The following is an 8,171-nucleotide window of genomic DNA, read 5'->3' on the forward strand; positions in this document are numbered from 1 at the left end:
ACGGCTGTAAAAAACAACAACCAGGAAATCAATCAGAAAGTCTTAGCTCTGGTATGCTGTTGTGTTCACTCCCCTCCATACAGTATGTTATAAACCCTTCATCCTCATCATCACCCCAGGCACACTGCAAATAGAGTCAAATAATTACCTCATCATGGATCTTCTGGGACTTGACTGATGACATAATCATTGGATTGTCATAAAAGCCCCTCCGAGGATTTCGTCTGCGGTTTCCTCCAACAATTCTGCATAATTTCCGTCAGTGTTTTCTTTGTAAACTGTATACAGTTTTCTCTTCAGTCCAGCCACTCTACTGTGATTGGCATTAACACAACTCTTTCCTTGGCTTTAGTCTCCTGTGATTGGATCACAGATGTAACCAATGGCTGCTTGCAAAATCATATTCAGGAAATTAATGGCTCATCATCACGGTACTCTTAGAAAATACACCTAGCACTCATGCCTCCAAATTACAGTTAACAAGTCCAACGCAATAACGACCTGCCTCCCTCTCGTTGCACTCCACAAGGAGACTGCCTGTTACGCGAATGCAGTAAGCCAAAGTAAGTTGCTAGCTAGCATTAAACTTATCTTATAAAAAACAATCAATCATAATCACTACTTAACTACACATGGTTGATGATATTACTAGATATTATCTAGCGTGTCCTGCGTTGCATATAATCTGACTGAGCATACAAGCATACAAGTATCTAAGTATCTGACTGAGCGGTGGTAGGCAGAAGCAGGCGCGTAAACATTCATTCAAACACGCACTTTCGTCCGTTTTGCCAGCAGCTCTTCGTTGTGCGTCAAGCATTGCGCTGTTTATGACTTCAAGCCTATCAACTCCCGAGATGAGGCTGGTGTAACCGAAGTGAAATGGCTAGCTAATTAGCACGCGCTAATAGTGTTTCAAACGTCACTCGCTCTGAGCCTTCTAGTAGTTGTTCCCCTTGCTCTGCATGGGTAACGCTGCTTCGATGGTGGCTGTTGTCATTGTGTTGCTGGTTCGAGCCCAGGAGGAGCGAGGAGAGGGACGGAAGCTGTACTGTTACACTGGCAATACTAAAGTGCTTATAAGAACATCCAATAGTCAAAGGTTAATGAAATACAAATGGTATAGAGGGAAATAGTCCTATAATTCCTATAATAACTACAACCTAAAACTTCTTACCTGGGAATATTGAAGACTCATGTTAAAAGGAACCACCAGCTTTCATATGTTCTCATGTTCTGAGCAAGGAACTGAAACGTTAGCTTTCTTACATGGCACATATTGCACTTTTACCTTCTTCTCCAACACTTTGTTTTTGCATTATTTAAACCAAATTGAACATGTTTCATTATTTACTTGAGGCTAAATTGATTTTATTGATGTATTATATTAAGTTAAAATAAGTGTTCATTCAGTATTGTTGTAATTGTCATTATTACAAAAAATAAATAAAAAGTAAAAATTAAAAAATTGTCTGATTAATCGGTATCGGCATTTTTGGTTCTCCAATAATCGGTATCGGCGTTGAAAAATCATAATCGGTCGACCTCTACTCCAAAGATCCTGTAGGCTTTAGCTCAGTGAGCTAGCACAGTCTTTTGGCATGCCCTCTGTTTCTATAAGAAAGCTCATTGTATCATTTGGCGTTATCTATCTCACATGGGGCTTCACTGAAAGGAGATGTATTTGGCATTCCTCTCCAGCGGGGGCTAATGACGGTCATTGTTACCTTAACTATTCTTATTATCGATGAGGACCAGGAACATTCCTTGGCTCTCCCTTCAAAATGGATACGATGTGACATAGGTACACAACGTGTTGCAGGGTGCTTTAACACAACACTGACACCCAGGAGGGAAACCCCCAACATAGTGTTTTAACTGATGAATGGGTGGAGAGAGAGAAAAGGGGAGGAACGTCAGCATACTGGTCTTACAGACAGTGCTCCAGGACAATAGAGCAGGAGGATGACTCTGGAGCACCATGGAAACCAGCATACTAACAGATAGAGGCTGAGCCCGGAAGGGTACCTTATTCCCCATATCGAGTGCATTACTTTAGACCAGAGCCTTATGGTCAGAGAATATGGTCTATGAGCCTATGAGATGAGACCTGTGGGCTCTGGTCAAAAGTAATGCACTATAAAAGGAATAGGGTGCCATTTCAAATGCAAACAATCTGTTAAGGGATATGGAACCCAATTGAGTTCAAATGAATGAATTAGACATTTGTGAAAGGATTGCCAGGAACACAGTGATTCACTTCACACCCTAATGAACAGAGCCATGTTGACACTGTAATGCATATGACCTACTACAACCTTCTGACTGTCAGTATATAGTACAGGACGAACACTGAATTATGTCACAATGGCACAGCATTACACCCCAGCCAACAATAGAATTCCATGGATAAAACAATTTGAGAGGAATGTTTTGTAGAGAGAGGGGAAAGAAAAAAAAGACCCAATGGCACCCTGTTCCCTATATAGTGCACTAGCCTACTTTTGACCAGAGCCCTATAAAGTGCACTATATAGGGAATAGGGTGCCATTTGGGAAGGACCCCAATACAGTGGAGTGACACCATAGTGAATTATTTGACTGGTGGAGAGAGTATTATTCAACTAATTGTTTGAGATTGATGCTGTTGGTTATGGTGACGTTGCCAATGAAAATGTGCTCTAAAACAGTATGGACCATGACGGGTAGCCTACCACAGATTTGAATTCTAATCTAAAACATAATATTACTTTCTCAATCATTTCGGAAAACCATGACCAATTGCTTTAAAGGTTTGATGTGTTTTTGTTATAATCATATTAGTGGTGTGTGGTTGTGTGACTCTGCCTTCTTTAAAATGTCTTAAATGATATTAACTGGGAAAGCAAGGGCAGCTAGAAATATATAGTTCTATCGATGTGTCGATTCTTTGTTACATAATTCGTTTTTGCTAGGAAAGGTTTTTTTAAGTTCAAAATGTTGAAATAGGATAACCTACAGTTTAAGATCTCAGCTAGAGCTATAGATCCTACAGTCTACGGTAGGGAGACATTGCCCTCGTGTTCTCTTTTCTCGCATACAATGCAATATAATGTAGAGCCTATTGTTAAATAGCCCACACATGCATTTTTTTTCTCAAGAAAAAGCTCCCCCCTCGTGGAGAGTTGGCAGCAGTAGCCTAGTGTTATGCCGTCTGAAATAAGTTCTTGCCCCCCCCCCCCCTCCCCCCCACAGAGGGAAGCAAAATCACAGAGTTAGAGAGCAGCGAGCAGCGGAGAGGAGAGCACTCTGTCAGGACCAGATGGTTTGGGTTAGAATGAGAATCACTATTCAGGCAGCGGTTCCACCGTTCTGCCTGCCTGTCGATAGCAGTTTCACCAGTCGGGATAATCATCAGCCTACACATAATGTGACAAGACCTAAATATCACTGACAGCTGTCCTGTCCATAGGTCCTGCTGACTTCTCAAATATACATCAATTGAAGTGTAAAGATTTAATTGAGCGTAAATGTGATAACTGTATAACATATCAGCGTCAAATACCATGTTTAAACTAATTTCCTGGAGTCAATTCTACAAAACGTATTTTTGCACTTTGGACCCAAAAGAGTTTTTAAAAAGTGTATTAAAAAGAAGAAAAAGAACAAGACAAAATAAAATATTCAGCTTTAAAAGCATCCAAGCTTGAAAATAGTCTCTATTCTGGACATGACAACCATGCTAAGATTTTCTCTCAAGCTTTAGCCTCATAAAACGTCCATGCAACTATAGTGCAATGTATAACAATGTATGAACGTATCGCAACAATGTATCAAATGTATCTCAACAATGTATAATTATTACCACGTTGTCTTCAGCTAGCGAGGTGAGACAGACATTTGACAGTAGCAAAACACCGCAACAAGGACTTACATTCATCTGCTTCTTCTCTGCCTCTTTGAGCGCACGTCTGTTAGCAAATATCCCAACTATTAACGGTCTCTTCTTCAAACGAATCCCTTGTGGAGTAAAAAAGATAGATTACAAATCTAAATTAAAGTTTAAAAAAAACACTAAATGATATCCATTTCAGAAAGACAAAGCGGTATCCTTTAGAATGTTTCCTTTTGGATGGTGAATGCGTTTTCTCTCCAGCAACCTCCTCTTGTGATTGCTTCTGTCCCCTATCAGGTACAGGTGACGAGGGATATGCAATTCAAAAAAACTTTTTCCGCGAACGTTTCCTTTCTTTGGTTTCAATTTTGTAGTCAGAACGTTATCAACTTCTCGGGAATCGGGACAGCATCCACACTAACAGTTACTGGAGCGTCTAGTTGCAGAGCTACTGCCGCTGCTGCCTCTCCTTGCACGGAGTGAAACCCGACACCTCTCTATTGCTATGGACGGCCCTCCTTCAGATTGAGCTAATTTATTCAACAAGTGAAGAAGTGTACGGTTATGTTGTTTGACAGCGCTGTGCTAAAGAGATGCCACGGAGAGAGCAGAGGAGAAGAGAGGCGAATTCTGAACTCTGGTGCCACCAAGCTATGTAAAAGAGAAGTGTATATCATCAGAATGTCTTTGGGTTCTAAATATCTCAAACCTGATGAGCTGATTGGGCTACTCTGACCCACCTGTCTTCGGAAAAAAAAGGACCTTTTTGGCATAGTGAAGTAAATTCCATGTTTCAGAAACACAATTATGTAATGGATTAGCAACACATTTGTCATTAACAACGTATTTGTCATCAACAAATATTACACAACATCACTGAAAAAGAAAAGGGACATTTGGACCATAACAAATCTATGCTACAGTAGACCTCCATGACAAGTTTGACATTGTTATGAGAACAGAAGGGTTTTCCCCCTCAGACAATAAAGGGTGTGAAGAACTTCAATAGAATATGTAGAATGCACAGACAGACACAGCCCTGTTATAAAATAAAGAACAGAGAGAAGAGAGAGCCAGACTACTGGGTTATGTCCCAAATGGCACCATATGCTCTATATATTGGACTATTGGTCTAAAGTAGTGCACTGCCAAGGGAATAGGGTGATATTTGGGACGCAACCTTGCTCTCATGTTAGAGTCTTGTCACCGAGCCCTGTTCTTCTCTCCATCTGGCGACTGCTTGGTTGAGAGGAGCATGTTACAGCTCCAGTCATATGCATCCAAAATGGCACCCTACACCCTATTTGGTTTTAAATATACTTAAGTATCAAAAGTCAATGTAATTGCTATACTTAAGTATCAAAGTAAAAGTACAAGTATAAATCATTTCAAATTCCTTATATTTTCACATTTTAATTTATTTACAGATAGCCAGGGGCACACCAACACTCAGACATTTCAAATGAAGCAGTGTTCAGTGAGTCCTCCAGATCAGAGGCAGTAGGGATTACCAGGGATGTTCTCTTGATAAGTGTGTGAATTATAAAATGTTCCTGTCCTGCTAACCATTCAAAATGTAACGAGTACTTTTGGATGTCAGGGGAAATGTATGTAGTGAAAAATACATCATTTTGTTTAGGAATGTAGTGAAGTAAAAGTTGTCAAAAATATAAATAGTAAAGTACAGATACCCTAAAAAACAACTTAAGTAGTACTTTAAAGTATTTTTACTTAAGTACTTTACACCACTGCTAATCCAGTCTTCTCTCTGGAAGAACCATGGTTTTATATTCTCCAGAGCCGGAGCCATGGCCTTGGATCACTTCCTGGTACTATGTCACACCCTGATCTGTTTCACCTGTCCTTGTGATTGTCTCCACCCCCTCCTGGTGTCGCTTATTATCCCCGTTGTATTTATCCCTGTGTTTACTGTCTCTCTGTGCCAGTTTGTCTTGTTTGCCATGTCAACCAGCGGTTTTCCTTGCTCCTATTTTTTCCCCAGTCTTTTTTGGTGCTAGTCCTCCTGGTTTCGACCCTTGCCTGTCCTGACTCCGATCCCGCCTACCTGACCACTCTCCCTGTTATGTCTTCAAGCCTGCCTATCTCCTTGTACTGATCTGGTTACTGAACCCCTGCCTGGCCTGACCTTGAGACTGCCCTTTGTCTGGTACTGTTTTGGACTCTGACCCGGTTTATGAACTCTCGCCTGTCCCCGACCTACCTTTTGCCTACCCCTTGGATTAATAAATATCAGAGCTCAACCATCTGCTTCCTGTGTCTCGCCTTGGGTCCTTATATACTATCAATCAGTAGAAACAGTTGTTTTAAAATCCCAACCTGTCGGTCATAAGAGTATGGACGAGGAACCGTGGGTTGGAGTTCATTCATTTCCCTTACTGTGACAGCTGCTTGACATGTCTTGACTGTGAACATCCAGGTCTGAATAGTCACAAAAGTTTCATCTGTTTTCATGTGTGTCCCAAATTTAACTCCTCTAGCTGCCAATACTGTTGTAACGGCCGTTGGTGGAAGAAGGTGAGGACCAAAGCGCAGCGTGGTACGTGTTCATCATTTATTAAATGGAACTGAACACTAAATACAAAGTAATAAAAAGAACAAGTGAAACACCTCCGTCAGGTACAAAACAGAAAGAAACTACCCATAAATCCCATGTGGGCAAGAGCTACCTAAGTATGGTTCTGAATCAGAGACAACGATAGACAGCTGTCCCTGATTGAGAACCATACCCCGGTCAAAAACAAAGAAAAAGGAACATAGAATGCCCACCCTAGTCACACGCCTCTCTATGGCCAGGGCGTGACAACTATGAACATAGTCTTCAGTTATTTCCTACAATGGAGACACATCCATATATTCCCATTCATTTATGTGGCTCTATACATTCAAATGAAATCTGGCCATCAGAAAACAGAAACTGAAGATCAATTTGCGCTTGGCCACATCTCAAGAACAACTAAAAGGCTTAAATAATTATTACAGCTGTCTTCCTGGTATGTCTGCAGATGGTAACTATGTTTTAGCATAAGAGAGATCAAGAGGATATGTCTCAATGTGTTTACTAGATTGAGATGGTATATGCTTAGGGGTATTAAAATAGAAGATGAAGTTATCCTGAAAAACACACCGCTCAGTTTATTTATATGGACAGCAGTGTTTGGAAGAGAGACGGAGCTGGCAACGACACACAGGCGCTCTCTTTCTCACACACACACATGCCCGCAAACACACACACACACACAGAGAGACACGCACAGCGGTATAGTAAATGTTGGATCATAAAGAAAATAAATTATTTGATTTGAACGTGTCTTCTGCTAGACAGGACATGCAGGACTCTTGTATACATGTCTTCCTTATGACTCGAAGGGTTTTCTTTTAAATATATGTCAATACATTTGTGTTAATACTCAAGTTGGAAAATAATAAATATTTCAGACGGAATCTGTCCCAGATCATCTGTCATATTAAACTCGGTAATTACAAAATAACATCCTCCTACATTTATCCTCATCAACAAAACATTATATCACTCTACACAGTCATCTACCTCCCTGTTCTAATGGACAAGCCAACGGACCTACTTTGAACCCAGATCCTCTGCATGCCTCAAGACTGTTAGCAAACTGAGCTAGGCAGTAGCTCTGGAAAGCTAACAAACAAAGCTCATCACGTGTACTGAGTTCCTCGAAACATCGCCGTTACAAAATCATCAACACATTATCACATTTGCACCAGTTTACAACGTAACATCTAAACTTCCTTTATATACTCTTCTTCTTTAGATAACTGGGTCAAGGGTCTTTTCTAGCTAGCTGTGATGTGTTTGGACCTTAAACACACATACATCACTGCACATGTGTTGTATTACATTACCTGGCTAATAAGCCCAGTATCCAGCCAAGTTCTTTAATGTGCTCCTCCTCTCTAGTCTCTACCAACAACCTGTCAGAGCCTTGCACTGAGGGGACCTTTATTCAAAACAGACTCACAACTTGGCTATATGGTATGCATCCTAAATGGCACCCTATTCCCTACATAGGGCATTACTTTTGACCAGAGTCCTTTGGCGCTGCCGCTGTGGGCCCTGGTCAAAAGTAGTGCGCTATGTAGGGAATAGGGTGCCATTTGGGAGGCCTTAATGGACTACCCTCCTCCTCACAGGATACCATTAGGGAGGACTATTGCATGCCTCAGTTAGAACTGGAGGTAACTAAGCTTGTGTAAAAGAGCAACAGCAGCAACAGATAAATCTCCTGTTGGGTTTGTTGTTAGTTTGT

General features: G+C 41.0%; 1 protein-coding gene across 1 annotated transcript in view; it reads right to left on the reverse strand.

Annotated features, from left to right (window-relative positions):
- Positions 1-4,387, reverse strand: part of LOC109904830 (protocadherin-16) — a 184,590-nt gene extending 180,203 nt beyond the window's left edge. The window contains exon 1 of the mRNA XM_020501959.2: positions 3,913-4,387. The gene's annotated coding sequence lies outside the window, so the exon portion shown is untranslated. The remainder of the gene's footprint in view (positions 1-3,912) is intronic.
- Between the last annotated feature and the right edge of the window lie 3,784 nt (positions 4,388-8,171).

Source organism: Oncorhynchus kisutch, linkage group LG15, assembly GCF_002021735.2.
Source record: "Oncorhynchus kisutch isolate 150728-3 linkage group LG15, Okis_V2, whole genome shotgun sequence".
NCBI lineage: Eukaryota > Metazoa > Chordata > Actinopteri > Salmoniformes > Salmonidae > Oncorhynchus > Oncorhynchus kisutch.